The following is a 17,387-nucleotide window of genomic DNA, read 5'->3' as shown; positions in this document are numbered from 1 at the left end:
ATAATGGAAATCAAAGTCTTAGCGGACACATCCTTTGTGGAATGGATTTGTTGGTAAACAGTATGTCGGACGATGTGGAATGAGATATGATACAGGTTCTCACAGTGTTTGGAATCACACCAACATCTTCATCAGTATCATTCAACAAATATCCATTATAAGGACACAAATTATTTATTCGATTTTTGAATATTTAAATATATCGTGGGAAGGTCTTTACACGCAAGTAATTAAAATTATTATGTTTGTGTGATTGAAGTTATTACAAACAGAATCGCAATCTGTACTTTGCAAAAAAAAAAAAAAAAATCTACCTTATACTTGTAACGTTCTGAGCTTTTGTTTCTTCTGTTTCGAATTTCTTGCATAGCTACACCAGGTCTATCTACACTAGTGGTCCCAAATTTAGCAGTGATAGATTAGAGGGAAGGCAGCTAGTCAATATCACCCACCACCAACTCTTCAACTACTCTTTTGCCAACTAATAATGGGATTGACAGTAACATTATAACACACACATACACTCTGAAGGGTAAGGATGTTAAGTGACGGGGTATTTGAACCCTCGACTCTCACATTGCGAATCGAGCGACTTTACCACCAGACCTACGTTTTGAGCTATAGCGAATCTTTTTATTGAATTTTACAATCTAAGTTAGTGCTCCAAGATTAAAATAACCCGTGTAAAGGTAGAAATGGTTATGGTGTGGCCACTCTATCCTCTAAATATATCTTGCACACTTCAGATTTTGAGTATTAGTTTATGTTTCTATGTTAGAATCTCAGGAAATTATCTTAATCGAATAGGCAGAAGTGAGAGGTTGAAATCTGCTTTAAAGTTGCACATTACACGACAGTTTTTCAACATGAATATCACCTTTTACAACACAGCTGAATGTATGCACGGAATTTGTTTAGTGGTGTATCGCAGCTCAAACTTTGGACCTTTCGATCTGCAGCCAGACACGCTAGTCTCTACTCTGCACTTAGCACTACACAATAAACATGCAAGTTAGAATCAAGTGCAGAAAATAAAGCAACTACTGGAAACTCGTTGGTTTGTGATAAGTTGTAGTGAGGAATGCGACAAGAAATAACTGTTTACTATTTTTAATTACCTTATCTTCGAATCCAAACAACGACTAGAAACTACACTGTCAAATTTGAGTGTTTGCTTTTATGTACGGCCTTTTGAAATATATTTTCCTTGTACAGCAATCCCTATATTTATATAGAAATTTTAAGAATATCAAGCACTGATGCTAGTAATTTATTAGGCCTGGCATGGCCTAGCGCGTTAAGGCGTGCGCTTCGTAATCTGAGGGTCGCGGGTTCGCGCCCGAGTCGCGCCAAAACATGCTCGCTCTCCCAGCCGTGGGGGCGTTATAATGTGACGGTCAATCCCACTATTCGTTGGTAAAAGAGTAGCCCAAGAGTTGGCGGTGGGTGGTGATGACTAGCTGCCTTCCCTCTAGTCTTACACTGCTAAATTAGGGACGGCTAGCACAGATAGCCCTCGAGTTGCTTTGTGCGAAATTCCAAAACAAATAAGTAATATTTTAGGGCCTGGCATGGCTAAGCGCGTAAGGCGTGCGACTCGTAATCCGAGGGTCACGAGTTTGCGCTAAACATGCTCGCCCTCCCAGCCGTGGGGGCGTATAATGTTACGGTCAATCCCACTATTCGTTGGTAAAAGAGTAGCCCAAGAGTTGGCGGTGGGTGGTGATGACTAGCTGCCTTCCTCTAGTCTTACACTGCTAAATTAGGGACGGCTAGCACAGATAGCCCTCGAGTTGCTTTGTGCGAAATTCCAAAACAAATAAGTAATATTTTAGGGCCTGGCATGGCTAAGCGCGTAAGGCGTGCGACTCGTAATCCGAGGGTCGCGGGTTCGCGCCCGCGTCGCGCTAAACATGCTCGCCCTCCCAGCCGTGGGGTATAATGTGACGGTCAATCCCACTTTCGTTGGTAAAAGAGTAGCCCAAGAGTTGGCGGTGGGTGGTGATGACTAGCTGCCTTCCCTCTAGTCTTACACTGCTAAATTAGGGACGGCTAGCACAGATAGCCCTCGAGTAGCTTTGTGCGAAATTTCCAAACAAACAAACAAACAAACGTAATCCGAGGGTCGCGAGTTTGCGCTAAACATGCTCGCCCTCCCAGCCGTGGGGGCGTATAATGTGACGGTCAATCCCACTATTCGTTGGTAAAAGAGTAGCCCAAGAGTTGGCGGTGGGTGGTGATGACTAGCTGCCTTCCCTCTAGTCTTACACTGCAAAATTAGGGACGGCTAGCACAGATAGCCCTCGAGTAGCTTTGTGCGAAATTCCAAAAACAAACAGTAATTTATTATTGTCAATAATTCAGCCAAACAAACAGTATAAAATTCTAAAAATATTCTTTGTGAAGGGTGGAATTTCCTAAACCAGTATAACTGTGACATGTGGTACATAGAATGATAAAATGAGTTTTAAATGTATTTATTTTTAATATTTTAAACAGATTTCGTGGCAGGCCTGGAAAGGCCTGATTATTAGGGCTGTTAGCTCTAAGACTACGAATCTCAGGTTCGAATTCCAGTACTAAACATACTCGACCTTTCATTTAGCTGAGGTTAATCCCAGTATTAGTTGGTACAGAGTAGTCCAAGAGGTAGCGATGGGTGATGTTGACTAGAAGCCTTCATTTCAATCGTTGTAGCTGAGTATTCTACATTACATAATAAATTAGTAGCTTCAGAACTGTGTATTCTTGAAATTCCTATATGAATATGGAATTACGGTGTTAGTAAAAGACATTTCAAAACTTTATTTACATACATTCAACCAATGTTTGGAACCTAATCTTATTTTTTCGATATATTCTTGTCTAACGTTATTGATGAAGTGGTGAGTCCTATGGAAGTTACACAATCAGTGACAAGTACTAAATATCGAATATTTCTTTTAGTGTATAGATTTGTTTTATAGGAAATTCCATGCTACCAGCAAAAGCCCACCAGTGATATAGTGGTATGTCTGCAGACTCACAAGCCTAGAATACGGGTTTTGATTACCCTTGGTGAGCAGAGCAGAGATAGCCCATTGTGTTGCTTTTGCTTAACTTCAAACAAATTGTTGAAGAAACAAACAAGCTACCAGGAAGTGTCGTCTCTTTTATTTTATTTTATAGTTACGCAATTCCAGAAAACGGAATCACCATAACAGTAATGATAAAGTTTTGTAACGACACGCGAGAATGTGATTACTGTGGATGTGTTTTTCTTCTTTGAAATTTTGCCACGACAACAACCACGAGACACACAGTATGATCATGCTTCACACTACATATGGTTAATACACCGTGGTGTTTACTTGGTTTCAAATGTCGGTAATTATTGGACTTTCTTCACCCTGTTATTTAACAAAATATATTATACTGTTAATTGAAATATAATTCTTCAGGCACATTTAGAATTTTAGACTTTATAGCTTCTTACAGTTAAAGGTTGTTATATATTAAATTTTTTTCAATGTAAGTTTGTAAAATATAAGGACGTTCAAGAAACAATGCATTAATTACGTTTCGTTACGATTATAATTGCGAGATATGAAGTGAACAAACTTTATTTCGTCATTACTTCGTTTTCATCAAAAACACCACCAGCAGCAACAACAACAAAAAAAAGAGCAGTTTTATTCGTCATCTTCGCACTTTCAACTTTGTCGGCGTAGTAAAAGTAAGAGTGAATCTCGTTATTCGGTTCGAAGAGCTGGACGAGGTCCTTGTGGTAGGGGCGCTGCTGTGTGTCTGCTTTCCGTTTAATGTTCAAAATTAAAAACAATCGTACCTGATCTTTAAGAGTCTCTGGTTTATCTCCCTGAGAAAGTCCATCGTTGCTCTATAAGTCGTGGGACAGCAGACTCTACAGAAGTTCCTGTCGAGTTTAGATGATCAATTTTATCTTAAACCTTTTTCATGGGTTCGAATATCCGTTGAACCAAACATGCTTGCCCTTTCAGCCGTGGGAGCGTTATAATGTGACGGTCAATCCAACTATTAGTTGGTAAAAGAGTAGCCCAAGAGTTGGCGGGGGGTGGTGATGACTACCTGCCTTCTCTCTGCTAAATTAGCTCTTGTGTAACTTTGCGAGAAATTCAGAAACAGTAACTTAAGCCTTTTCATTAAATTATTCATTTCCAGTGGCAGTGAAATGGTATTCCTTTTATGAATAGAAGTAATGATTATGTACACTTGCGGATCACCAAAATCTATATGATCGCGAATCACTCAAATCATTTTTATTTTAGAAGAAATCCGCGCTATGCTATCTGCATCAGTCATCCCTGATTTTCAACTGAAAACTAAAGAAAAAATAGGTAGTCGAGTGTTTTCACCGCCAACTCGAAGGGTACTCTGGTAGAAATTAATGGGATTTGACAGTTACTCCTGTAACACACGAGACTTCGAAGCGCAGAGTGCGATTTTGCGGAAACTGGACGCAAACCACGTATCTTTGAATTCACAATTTAGAACGTAAAACACTAGGCTACGCCCTGCTCTAACCCTTATTGTTCATTACTCACTGGTTATTATGATAATAGGTTTTCTGGACACCCAGAAACTGTGGTTGAGCAAATTTTAACTGGACAAAATCTGGACCAGAAGATTGCACACATGCTTTTTCTAACAAAACGACCCACGTTTGAATCTTAGCACTTAAAATTTTTTATAGGACTTCCCTGAAAATGACAGCAGACTGACAGCAAAACTAAGAATGTGAACTAATGAAATTTAGCAACTAATTAGAAACTACACTCACGTGACGATGTGATCTAATAAACATGAAAACGAATGTTATTTTTCTTTCTTCGGAGAAACACAATGATGTATCACACAGCTAAGATGAATTACCTGTAGCTTTTGCTTAATCACACATTGTAGCTAATTCTAAGTTTCTTCCAAACAGAATTAATTAAATTTACGAATAAACTGATGTTTATTTTATTTTTACTACAGACTTAACGTTGAAAATAAGAACAGTTTGTGAGAACTGTTTATGTCAGCCTACCGCTACGTCTTTTTTTATTCTACTACACAGATAACTCTTAAATTATGAGAAGTCTGTAGCTATTGTTCATCCTATTGTGCAATTCAATCCTAAACCTCCGAGTTTTTAGTTGCTATTGTTTTGTTCTATTACACAGCTAACCTTATAGTTACTGCTTATTCTATCGTAATGCTAACCCTAAACCTCCGAGGTTGTTGTGGCTATTGTTTTGTTCTACCATACAGCGAACCTTGAATTTCAAACAAGTTATAATTACGGTTTAGTTTCTTGGCCTAAAGTTTATTTTCTATTTAATTATTTATTTTAGTTTTTACTGTTTGTTTTGCTCTAAGCTTCTCTAATTAAGACAGATGTTTTATGTATATGGTATCACGATGATCCAAGGAATACTGAAGCTTCACTCAGTACTGAATCACAAATCTGACGTTATAACAGTTTCGTAAAATAAACAAAAAGTTTAAAGACAGAAAATTTTAAACAAAAGTTCAAATTAATTTATCATATTATATTAAAATAAACTTGCAATTTCCTGGTGTGCTTGTACGTAATGAGTGAACAATTACATGTATATTTGCGGCATGGAATTCATCGCCGGTACGTGGCTTGTCAAGACAGATTTTCTTAATCCGTGTGTGTTAGGCTAAGAATTCTTGGTCGATGTTAAATAATTAATGTAGTGCTTTGAAATTTCTTTCGGTTCGTTTGGTAATCCTAACGGAGGTTCAGGTAAACTCAGTACATGAGATGCAGAAAAGATTTCAATTTAAGAATAAATACTATTAAATATACAAGTGAACAGTTCGTTTATTTCGTTGCTACGGTGTCTATTTTACGATATTTTAGGGTAAAGATGTTTATTAAGAATAAAAACAAATGACCTACTTAATACAATTAAGGCTTATTCCACCAACTTCTTTTAGAAACATTTCAAACAATTCCACGTTTATTAGGTAGAGAACACAGTAGTAGAAAATGAATGTAAGGAAACAGACGCCTTGGGAAAAAAGCATAAAAAAAATTGGCTCGTGACTGACTGTGAAGAACTACTCTCTACATCTACAGTGTCTCAATTTAGTTCTTAGAGGAAGCTTCATGCTCATTTTCCACGAGCTGTAAATACCATCCTTGGCACCCTTAGTTACATACAAGTTAATGTTCTGTTCACATTTAGGTGCTTCCGATTTCCCAGCATTCTTTGCGGTGTCATTTCCCTAATTCAAGTAAGCCAGTGGTTTTGGGATCAATATACGACTGCTGTGTTGGGTGGTTACGTCGTTTTCTTGTTTTACAAAGGTGGTGCATTTTTTCTTTCTCTTTTAATGTGAAATAACGGTATTTAAGCACATTAAGCGTTTTAATAGGGTTCTCATCTGTGTGCTAACAGCTGTAGAGTGCTCAAATAGAGTGCCTAAGAATGAGCCAGTCATAAAGCGCGAGCTCCTCGCCAACGCGTGAAACATGCGCTCGGGCAAGCTCGAGCTACACGCGACGAGCTATAGCGTATATCGTAATACACGCAAGTGTACGTCTGCTCGATTACGCACGAGCCAAGGTTAAAGGACGATTTCGATTACAAAAAAGTCAGTTAACTGTATATCTCGTTTGGCCTTTCTCATTAAACAGATCCTAATGGAAAGCATACATCGACGTCGGATCCTCGTGTCCCTCTAGCCTGTAGGGGGAAGACGTATATTTGGTGTTCTAGAAGGTAAGAAATTCATGACATAAGGCAAACGTTTACAAGTTAGCTTGTCTGATGACTCTGCGCATGACGATGGATTATTGTTTTAGTTATGGCATTGCAAAACAAGTGACTTCGATTGTATTATTATAACAAACAAACAAGTAGACGTGTAGGTTAGCAACAGACAAATCACCTGCACAGTTCTACAGGCTGCTTACAAACAGTGTATTTTTGTTTGATGGAATCATTTTTGAAATTGCTCTTAAGCTTTAAGATGGTCGGGTGAAGTTAGAGATCAGGTTACTATGGCATGACGAACGTCGAATAGGGATATTTTCCCCCCAGATGAATTTAAGAAATTAAGTATCTATTTTTATATCGAAGTTATGAAAAATAAATTGTATTGTTGATCTTAAAATATATATCAAAATGTACGAAACTACAGACAACATATTGTTACCTACATTTGTTGATACCTATAAGGAATAAAACAAGAAAATAGCAACTACTTATTTTGTCGTGTTTTGACTGTCTAGTGGAACTTCTAAACTAATTATGACCTAATAGTCTGCGAATTATGTTTATGTAATAAACTGAAATAATATAATTCACAAATGAAATATTGTAACTCTCTTGTAATATTATTAAATTCTGAACGATATTTCTTCTGAGTATTTGAGGCTTAGCACGACCAAACTCGTAATCTGAGGGTCATCTGTTCGAATCTCCGTCATACCAAACATTCTTGCCCTTTCAGCGGTGGGGGCGATAATGTGACGGTCAATTCCACTATTCGTTAGTAAAAAAGTAGCCCAAGAGCTGGCGGTAAAAATCTCACTATTTGGCTGAAATAGCTCGCAAGTTCATGATGTTAGAAAACATTTAGGTTCAAGAAGTATTGATAGAAATGAAACAGAAACCCTATAACCCGAGCTCTTTCGAAGGGTGAAGCTCAAGAAGGAATGTCCACCTTTCAAAAGCTCTTGGGTTATAGGGTTTCTATTTTATTTCTATACCCCAGAAGTTGGCGGTTGTCGGTGTTGACCAGCTGCCTTTCTTCTAGCCTTTATATTAAAATTAGAAAAGGCTAGTGCAGATAGCTCGCTCTTAAAGCTTTGCACGAGTCAACAAAAAGCAATAACTCTAGAATCACTTAAGGATCACAAGTGTTCTATATTATGTTTTAGAACATGCATCAGATATCAAAATTATCTTTCGTTCTCATCAGCTGTAGTTGGGAAAAAATAAACAAGATATAAGCTTCTTAATGTGGCCTTTCCAGACTTTCAAACTCTCATTTCTCTTGATAAGTTGAAATTAAACTGGTGGTACATTCAGATGTTTTTCACTGTGTTTAGCGAAACGTTTAATATTCTTCGCTCTGTTTAGTGTGTCTAACGAAACGTTTAATATTATTCGCTGTGTTTAGTGAGTCTAGCGAAACATTTAATGCTCTTTGATGTGGTTAATGTGTCTAGCGAAACGTTGAATGTTTTTCACTGTGTTTGATGTGTCTAGCAAAAGGCTTAATGTTTGTTACTGTTTTTAACGGGCCCAGGGCAACGTTTATTGTTCTTCACTGTGTTAAATGCGACTAACAAAATGTTTATATCCTGCCTTGTTTCTACGTTTAAGTTACTTAATACAACTTTAGAAGATGTTAAGATACCGTCTCTTATGCGGTCCGGCATGACTAGGTGGTTAAGGCACTGGAATCGTAATCCGACGGTCACGGGTTCGAATTTCAGCCACACCAAACATGCTCGCCCTTTCAACCGTGGGGGCGTTATAATGTACGAACAATACCACTATTCGTCAGTAAAAGAGTAGCCCAAGAGTTGGTGGTGGGTGGTGATGACTAGTTGCATTCCATCCATTCTTACACTGCTAAATTAGGGACGTCTAACGCAGATAGCCCTCGTGCTGCTTTACGTGAGATTCAAAAAACCCAAACAAACCGTCTATTATGTTGCCTTATAGTATTGAGAAAATCTTTTTGACAATGTATCATCAGTTTACGATTATAAAACGGTCAATGATATATATCATAAACACCCGACTCTTAAGACACGCATAACCACAATAGCACGTTAATCATAACCGCACGCGTTACAAACAGGTTTAAGCCGGTTTGATTATTTCTTTCTTGCAAAGTAAGATAATGTTTTATTTACACCTTCGAAACCGCGTTATTGAGGGATATTTCGGAGGTTGAGTGCTATTCAAAACTTTATAAGGATATTTAGGTGGTTGAGTGCTATTCAAAACTTTACAGGGATATTTAGGTGGTTGAGTGCTATTCAAAACTTTATAGGGATATTTAAGTGGTTGAGTGCTATTCAAAACTTTATAGGAATATTTATGTGGTTGAGTGCTATTCAAAACTTTATAGGAATATTTAAGTGGTTGAGTGCTATTCAAAACTTTATTGGGATATTTAAGTGGTTGAGTGCTATTCAAAACTTTATAGGGATATTTCGGTGGTTGAGTGCTATTCAAAACTTTATAGGGATATTTAGGTGGTTGATTGCCATTCAAAACTTTATTAAACGGTTTATTAACAAAATGTAATTCATAGTTAAGTCATGTAGATTATCCATTATTAAATTGAAACTAAATCGTAATTTCAGTAACTCGATGATTATTTTGTTAACAGTCAATCATACAAACGTCTGATAGAAATCTGATCGTCATAACGGTTATTCTTGTGACACAATACTGATATAAATATCGCAACAATATGTTTGTGAATTCTTATCTTAATACAATATCATCGTTTAGATATTTTAAAAATACTTTTTACTAGGGTAATTATTACTCCGATTTTTTAGCAAAATTTTGTGGCTGTTGACATAAAAGGTGATTATATTGCCCAACAACAGCACAGCGGTATGTCTGCAGACTCACTGCCACAAACCGGTTTTCGACACCCCTGGTGGGCAAAGCACAGATTGCCATTGTGCAGCTTTGTGTCTTAATTCTAAATAATCAATTAATATGATTATATTAAATAAAAATATTTATTTTGATGTATTGAAACACGATACTTTGACATAATGATTATACCAGTTAGATAATGGTACAAATAGTATATCAACACTTTTGTTAACTTTTAAAAATAGTTGCAATCACATAAATTAGGAAAAATAAGGAAAGAAAAGAGCGCGTGTCTACAACACCGTAACTAACCATTAAAGCCTGGTATGGACAGGTGGGTTAAGGCGTTCGACTCGTAATCTGAAGGTCGCGGGTTCGAAACCCCACGCATGCTCGCCCTTTCAGCCGTGGGGGCGTCATAATGTTTCAGTCAAACCCACTATTCGTTGGTAAGAGAGTAGCCCAAGAGTTGGCGGTGGGTTGTGATGACTAGCTGCCTTCCCTCTGGTCTTACACTACTAAATTAGGGACGGCTAGCTAATCAGTTGTCAGTTTGTTTGTTTTCAGAAAAAGGTTAAAAAAAAGAGATAAACAAACTCAACGTTACAACAAGAGATAAACAAACTCAAAACTACAAGAAGAGATATCCGTTGAACAGTTTTTGTAATAATGAAGGGTGGAAAGGAAAATTAAATTATGAATGATGTTACAAATGTTATTTACATTTTATAATCTCATACTTAATTTTTTGTATATAAACTACTATAACTAATCCCACAGCTGAAAGCTCCAACATATCATGGGATTACCACGTTTCAGTATTTTATATAAAATGTTATAAATTAGTTATCGGTAATTCTAAATTCAAAAACCCTCTAGTGACTCAGCGGCATGTCTACGGACTTAAAACCCTAGAAACTGGGTTTAGATATCCGTGGCGTACAAAGCACAGGCAGCGCTTTGTGTAGTTTTGGGCTTAATTCCAAACAAACTAAATTCAAAGACCAGTTTTTCATATATTTCTAACAAGTAATAAGTCTTCTTTTGTTATAAAAGGCCTCGATACTGAAGGGGTGTGTTGTAATGTCTGTCGACAGACTCTGGAATTCATCATTGGTCAGATTGAGGAGGAACACCATTACCTTTATTAATATGATTATGCCAATGGGGAAAGTTTCAAAGAGCGATACTTTACTGTCTGACTAACTTTGTCTCAACAGTTTAAACCCAGTCGTACTGATGCTTTACTGTCTGACTGATTTTGTCTCAATAGTTTACACCCAGTCGTACTGATACTTTATTGTCTGACTGACTTTGCCTCAACAGTTTACACACAGTCGTACTGATTCGCCGTTGGCTAAGTGTTATCTCATCTTTTTACTGATATTTTACTGCCTGACTAAGTGTTATCTCCATCACTCATTGATTTTGATGTTGTGTTTTTTTTATACGAATTATAGTTAAATATTAATTTTGATCTACTTAGTGTCTGATCAAATGGGTGGTTAAATTCACACCATACTCAGATGTACTTAAGAGTATCAGTGTTGTGTACTCTGCCAGCTAAACGTATTGAGTTTCTCCTGTTAAGTAGTTACAATTCAACCTTCTTTATTTTTCATATTTCTTGAGCTGAGAGCTATCAAATTATTACTACTAATAACATGATTCAACTTGATCCAGGAAGAGGATGAACTCGTGGCTGACTGGGTAACCAACTTATAAGGATTTACAGTTTATACAACTGGCGTAGAGCCAATTACACAGCACGAATCTACAGTTCTATTTCTGCCAGCACGAGACGATACATCCCATTGTACCTTATATTTTTTCAATATCGTAATTTGTAAAGTTATTTCACTAAGGTTATTGAAAGATTTTAAGATCCATACAATTTGATTGCTGGTTCATTAGAAACAAAGAAACTGTCAAGTTGTTAACATTCCCGCCAGATGCCACCATTTAAAGAAAAACCTTCCTTTTATTTAAAAAGTTACTGTCACTTTATTTACGCCTGAATCACGTCATTATATAAATAAGTTATTCACTTTCTATACTGTACAATGACAGAAGTCTTACATTATCATTTTCTCTAATATATTTCTTCGTTTTCAGGAGCGTCCTGGTGGCAAAGTGGTATGTTTGCAGACTCACATCACTAGAAACGAGGAATCTGTATTCGATACCCGTTGTGGGCAGAGCACAGATAGCCTATTGTTTAGCTGTGTGCTTAATTTTAAACAAACCAGTTACGCACGTTAAATATTAAAAGACGGGCTAATTTAACGATCGCGCATTTCGTGAAATCATGGGCTAGTAACAGATGATATTTAAGTTTGTTAGAAATCTCTTTACCCTCAACATGAAGGCAACTTAAATATTAGTGTCACTAACTGAGCAAATTGTTTTGGCATGAGTTTTAAACAGAACTTGTTTATGCGTGTGATTTTTGCATGGTAGTGTTCTTTAATATTATGATGAGGAAGGGTCAAGTTGAATTATATTTAATGTGTTTTCTTATAGCAAAGCCACATCAGGCTGTCTGCTGCGTCTATTGAGGGGAATCGAACTCCTGATTTTAGTGTGGTAAATCCGTAGACTTACCTCTTTCCAAGCGACATGCTCGTCCTTTCAGCCGTGGGGCATTCTAATGTAACGATCAATCCCACTATTCGTTAGTAAAAGAGTAGCGCAAGAGTTGGCGGTGGGTGGTGATGACTAGCTGCCTTCTTTCTAGTCTTACACTGCTAAATTAGGGACGGCTAGCACAGATAGCCCTCGAGAAGCTTTGTGCGAAATTCAAAACAAACAAAAAAACAAACTATCCCAACGGAGGACATGTAATTATGTACAAACGACATGAAAGGATAGTTTTAAAAATACAGAAAAACCCAACAACAACAAAAACTGCTACTTTCGGAAATAAGACTGAAACGTTCGATTTAGATAGTTGCATGGATAAGTCTCAAAGACTGGAATCTATATAATAATAACAATAATAATCTATATAATAAAGTTATTTGAAGAATCAAAGAATACTCTTGTTCGTCTTTTGTTTGGACTACTGCAGCAGTTTGCTGGTTGCTACTTATATCTCAGGTCTTTATGTTAGGGTTATAGTGTAAAGTTCTCGATCCCTGGTTACTACTTATATCTCAGATCTTTATGTTATGGTTATAGTGTAAAGTCCTCGATCCCTAGTTACTACTTATATCTCAGGTCTTTATGTTAGGATTATTGTGTAAAGTCCTCGATCCCTGATTACTACTAAAATCTCAGGTCTTTATGTTAGGGTTATAGTGTAAAGTCCTCGATCCCTGGCTACTACTTATATCTCAGGTCTCTATGTTAGGGTTATAGTGTAAAGTCCTCGATCCCTGGTTACTACTTATATCTTAGGTCTTTATGTTAGGGGTACAGTGTAAAGTCTTCGATCCCTGGTTACTACTTATATCTTAGGTCTTTATGTTAGGGTTATAATGTAAAGTCCTTGATCCCTGATTACTACTAAAATCTCAGGTCTTTATGTTAGGGTTATAGTGTAAAGTCCTCGATCCCTGGTTACTACTTATATCTCAGATCTTTATGTTAGGGTTATAGTGTAAAGTTCTCGATCCCTGGTTACTACTTATATCTCAGGTCTTTATGTTAGGGTTATAGTGTAAAGTCCTCAATCCCTGGTTACTACTTATATCTTAGGTCTTTATGTTAGGGTTATAGTGTAAAGTCCTCGATCCCTGGTTACTACTTATATCTTAGGTCTTTATGTTAGGGTTATAGTGTAAAGTCCTCGATCCCTGATTACTACTTATATCTCAGATCTTTATGTTAGGGTTATAGTGTAAAGTTCTCGATCCCTGGTTACTACTTATATCTCAGGTCTTTATGTTAGGGTTATAGTGTAAAGTCCTCGATCCCTGGTTACTACTTATATCTCAGGTCTTTATGTTAGGGTTATAGTGTAAAGTCCTCGATCCCCAGATTCACAAAATTTTAATTATTGTTTCACTTTTCTAAGGTTTGGTCTCAGATCGCGAACTGAAGGTACTTTTAAGATAAACTTGCAGATAAGGAAATATCTTGTCCTTATGAATTTATCTGAAACGGGAAGCTTGTGGGGAAATGTTCATGTACATGTTCATGACATCCTAAAACTCTGTATAACAATGTTTGTTCATAAAACTAATATATCTTGTAGTTATATTTCAAGTGAGTGTGAAATGTGTTTACGTTGAAGTTTTATGTGTGATAGGTCGGGAGTGGCCGTGTATGTCCGGATTTTTGTTCACGATCTATATCCTGTTTCCACAAAAGTGCGCTTCGCACATTACAACCATGAAAGTGATGGGCAAATAGTTCAAGAGTTGGTGTTTGATGCTTCTTAATAGTTTCTTGTCTCTAGCTCAAAATTAGGGACGGTTATGCGTGTATAGCTCTTGTGTAGCTTCGAGCGAAAATTCGTAAATAAATAAATAAATTGTGTGAAGAGATTGTACATGTATGATGAGTGAAGTAATGTTCGTTTATGAACTTATTAATTAATTAATGGAAAAATACAATAACAGCAACTTTTACAGTAGAGAAACCCTGATTTTTATCGAGTACAACGTTTTGCTTACCAACAGTATCTGGCCATCATCAGGCATCAGTTACTGTCAGTAAAGTGGTTCGAATTTCAAAGAACGCTACTGACTCGTGACGTTGAGGATAAGGCTTGTAGTTGGTGGTTGTTTGTTTGTTTTTGAATTTCGCACAAAGCTACTCGAGGGCTCTCTGTGCTAGCCGTCCCTAATTTAGCAGTGTAAGACTAGAGGGAAGGCAGCTAGTCATCACCACCCACCGCCAACTCTTGGGCTACTCTTTTACCAACGAATAGTGGGATTGACCGTCACATTATAACGCCCCCACGGCTGAAAGGGCGAGCATGTTTGGAGCGACGGGGATGCGAACCCGCGACCCTCAGCTTACGAGTCGCACTCCTTAACACGCTTGGCCATGCCGGGCCCAGCTGGTGTTAAAGTATCGCTTTTAATACAATGGGGAGAAATGAATAATTGATGATTGATTGTTTAAAATTAAGCACAAAGCTACACAATGGACTATATGTGTTCTGCCCAACACGGATATCAAAACCATGGTCTGTAACGGAGTGAGTCCGCAAACATACCGCTGTGACACTGGGAGCAAAATGAGATAAAATATTAATCCAGTTGAAGATAATTTCTGAATATTTACTCAGCTTTGGCTTTGATGACTTTGCCAGTAATGCTTCACCTATTTATATTTTATTGATGTTTGGTTCTCTTTGAATGATTTCAAAATTTGAACCAGATGAGGCCGGAAGAACGATATTTCTAAAGAGAAACCATCGCTAGAACCTCACAATGCTCTTAGTTCTCAAGAATAATTTTTGGAACAGACGTTAGAGGAAAGGAAAATGTTACATGTCTGTCACTATAAACACGACAACCAATTAACTCGTGGAGTTTTGCTTAGCCATTTAATATTATCCCGAACATCGCAGTGAATTGCGATACACAGAGACCTGTGTATACACAGCTCACCTTAGACAACACTAAGCTAGCAAAAAGCATAATTCAGCAGGGTATATAACCCTAAAGACGCCCACATAAATAAAATTGACTTCTTCAGTAATGCAACAGAAAACAAACACTGTAAAACTAAAGTCGAACTAAGTAGTTGTGTTATGAATCAACGAGCTATGTATCATCGCTTATCTTAAGTAGTTTTTCATTGAGCTGTGTCAAAAGGCTGTTTCTATTCCGTTAACGATGTCGTTATTAATAATTAGTTCGTGGAAGGACGATAATTCGTTGTGTCATGCAGCTAGTTTGACAAGACAGTTAGTTACTCGTTGTCACAGTAAAATCGATTTCCTAGCAAGGAAAACGAGACTTTGGATACGACCTCACCCTGCGTAACCTGGATTTAGTAGCAGACTATTGTAAGTTTGTGACTTCAGATCCGGTTTGTAAAACAACAACAACTTGGTTGTAGATGAGGGTTTATTGTCCTTTGTGTGTGTTCTGTTTGATGTTTTTCCCTATCAAACGCAGGTGCGAGTACGTTGTTAGGTGACTTATCTGTGTGCTATCGAGCATGTTGTTAGGTGACTTATCTGTGTGCTAGCGATCACGTTGTTAGGTGACTTATCTGTGTGCTATTGATCACGTTGTTAAGTGAATTATCTGTGTGCTATCGATCACGTTGTTAGGTGACTTATCTGTGTGCTATCAAGCACGTTGTTATGTGACTTGTCTGTGTGCTATCAAGCACGTTGTTATGTGACTTGTCTGTGTGCTATCGAGCACGTTGTTAGGTGACTTATTTGTGTGCTATTGAGCACGTTGTTAGGTGACTTATCTGTGTGCTATAAACGAAGAAACGAGAATTGTATAAAATTATTTTTTAAACAGAGTTCCTAAAAATATGAAAGTTTTATAGCAGATTTATGGAGAACATGATAATCATCAATGATTGCTAAACCATGTGTTAATAGTAGACAAATATTAAATATCATTAGAAGAAATTTGGAAGTATTTTAACTTATATGAGACGTGTTTCGGGTATGATAAACTCAACATCAGGGTTGGTAGATGAATGAGCGACATGTATTGATGTGATGGTGCAGATGAAAGCGGTAAGGCCGCGAGTGATAAGTTTAGTTCCAATGTGTTTGATTCACAGCGAATTCTAGACAGTTCAGCGCTGCGAAACTGAAACAGACTAAAATTAGTCTGGAGAAACGTGTCACAGTCTTTTGGAAGAAAAATATTTTTACATCGCGACTGTTGTACATGAAGAACCAGAGAAAATAGCTTACCAAAGAATAGGGAAATATTATTCACTGGTTTTCATGGCAGTGGTTGCACAGAAGAGTATTTAAACATACCAAAGTATTTCCAAAGTACATCACAACCTAACCCAAAGTAGCCCATTCCGCGCCATAGTGAGTGATGGTTGTGGGTACGAAAGAGAACCATACGACCTAAAAAAGCAATTGTGTTGAAGTTGGGTGCATTTCATGATACCATTAACAAGATAAAAATAATTTGAATACGATGGAAATACACAAACCAAAGTCCAAAAGCTTCCGCCCCTCTTCATAGTCAAGAGATGTTTTGATAGGTAAATATGGTTTACGAAACTGGAGTCTTTACCATTTTAATTTTCTTTTTGACGCAATATGTATAGTGGAGGACATGTGAACGTTTTCTGAGTCCTATCGTTTGGAATTGACGCGCTTCTCCTTGAAAACTTGTTACCATAGAAATATCCTCGTTAAGCAACTCGCATATTTTATTAGTAATCAGACTGAATATATTTGGCAATGAGTAAAACAGATTTAGGTGCAAAAAAAAACCTGGAACATCAATTTTATGACGCACAGTTAAAGCTCTTAAAATCCAAAGGCAATAACAAAATTTATCGGCAGGATTGTTAGAGAATATAAATGAGGGAGAGATGTATACTGTAAACAATTGAACAGATATGAGGGAGAGATGTATATTGAACAATTAAACAGATATGAGGTAGAGATGTATACTTTAAACAAATGAACAGATATGAGGTAGAGATGTATACTTTAAACAAATGAACAGATATGAGGGAGAGATGTATACTTTAAACAATTGAACAGATATGAGGGAGAGATGTATACTTTAAACAATTGAACAGATATGAGGGAGAGATGTATACTTTAAACAATTGAACAGATATGTATCTCTGAACGGCTGGTATAGGTGTTAACACTTTTAT

At 37.1% G+C, this 17,387-nt stretch overlaps 1 protein-coding gene across 4 annotated transcripts in view; it reads left to right on the top strand.

Annotated features, from left to right (window-relative positions):
* The window catches only part of LOC143226593 (sodium/calcium exchanger 3-like), a 129,651-nt gene that overhangs the window by 10,168 nt on the left and 102,096 nt on the right, over window positions 1-17,387 (top strand). For 2 of the 4 annotated variants that reach the window (XM_076457779.1, XM_076457776.1), the window contains exon 1: window positions 6,184-6,755. The exons of 1 other annotated variant lie outside the window; for it this stretch is intronic. The gene's annotated coding sequence lies outside the window, so the exon portion shown is untranslated. Of the gene's footprint in view, window positions 1-6,183; window positions 6,756-17,387 lie in introns of those variants that run through there. One more of the 4 variants, XM_076457777.1, reaches the window with a different exon arrangement.

Source organism: Tachypleus tridentatus, chromosome 9, assembly GCF_004210375.1.
Source record: "Tachypleus tridentatus isolate NWPU-2018 chromosome 9, ASM421037v1, whole genome shotgun sequence".
In the NCBI taxonomy this organism is placed as follows: domain Eukaryota; kingdom Metazoa; phylum Arthropoda; class Merostomata; order Xiphosura; family Limulidae; genus Tachypleus; species Tachypleus tridentatus.
Note: the sequence above shows the minus strand (reverse complement) of the source record. Positions and strands in the feature narration are given on the sequence as shown.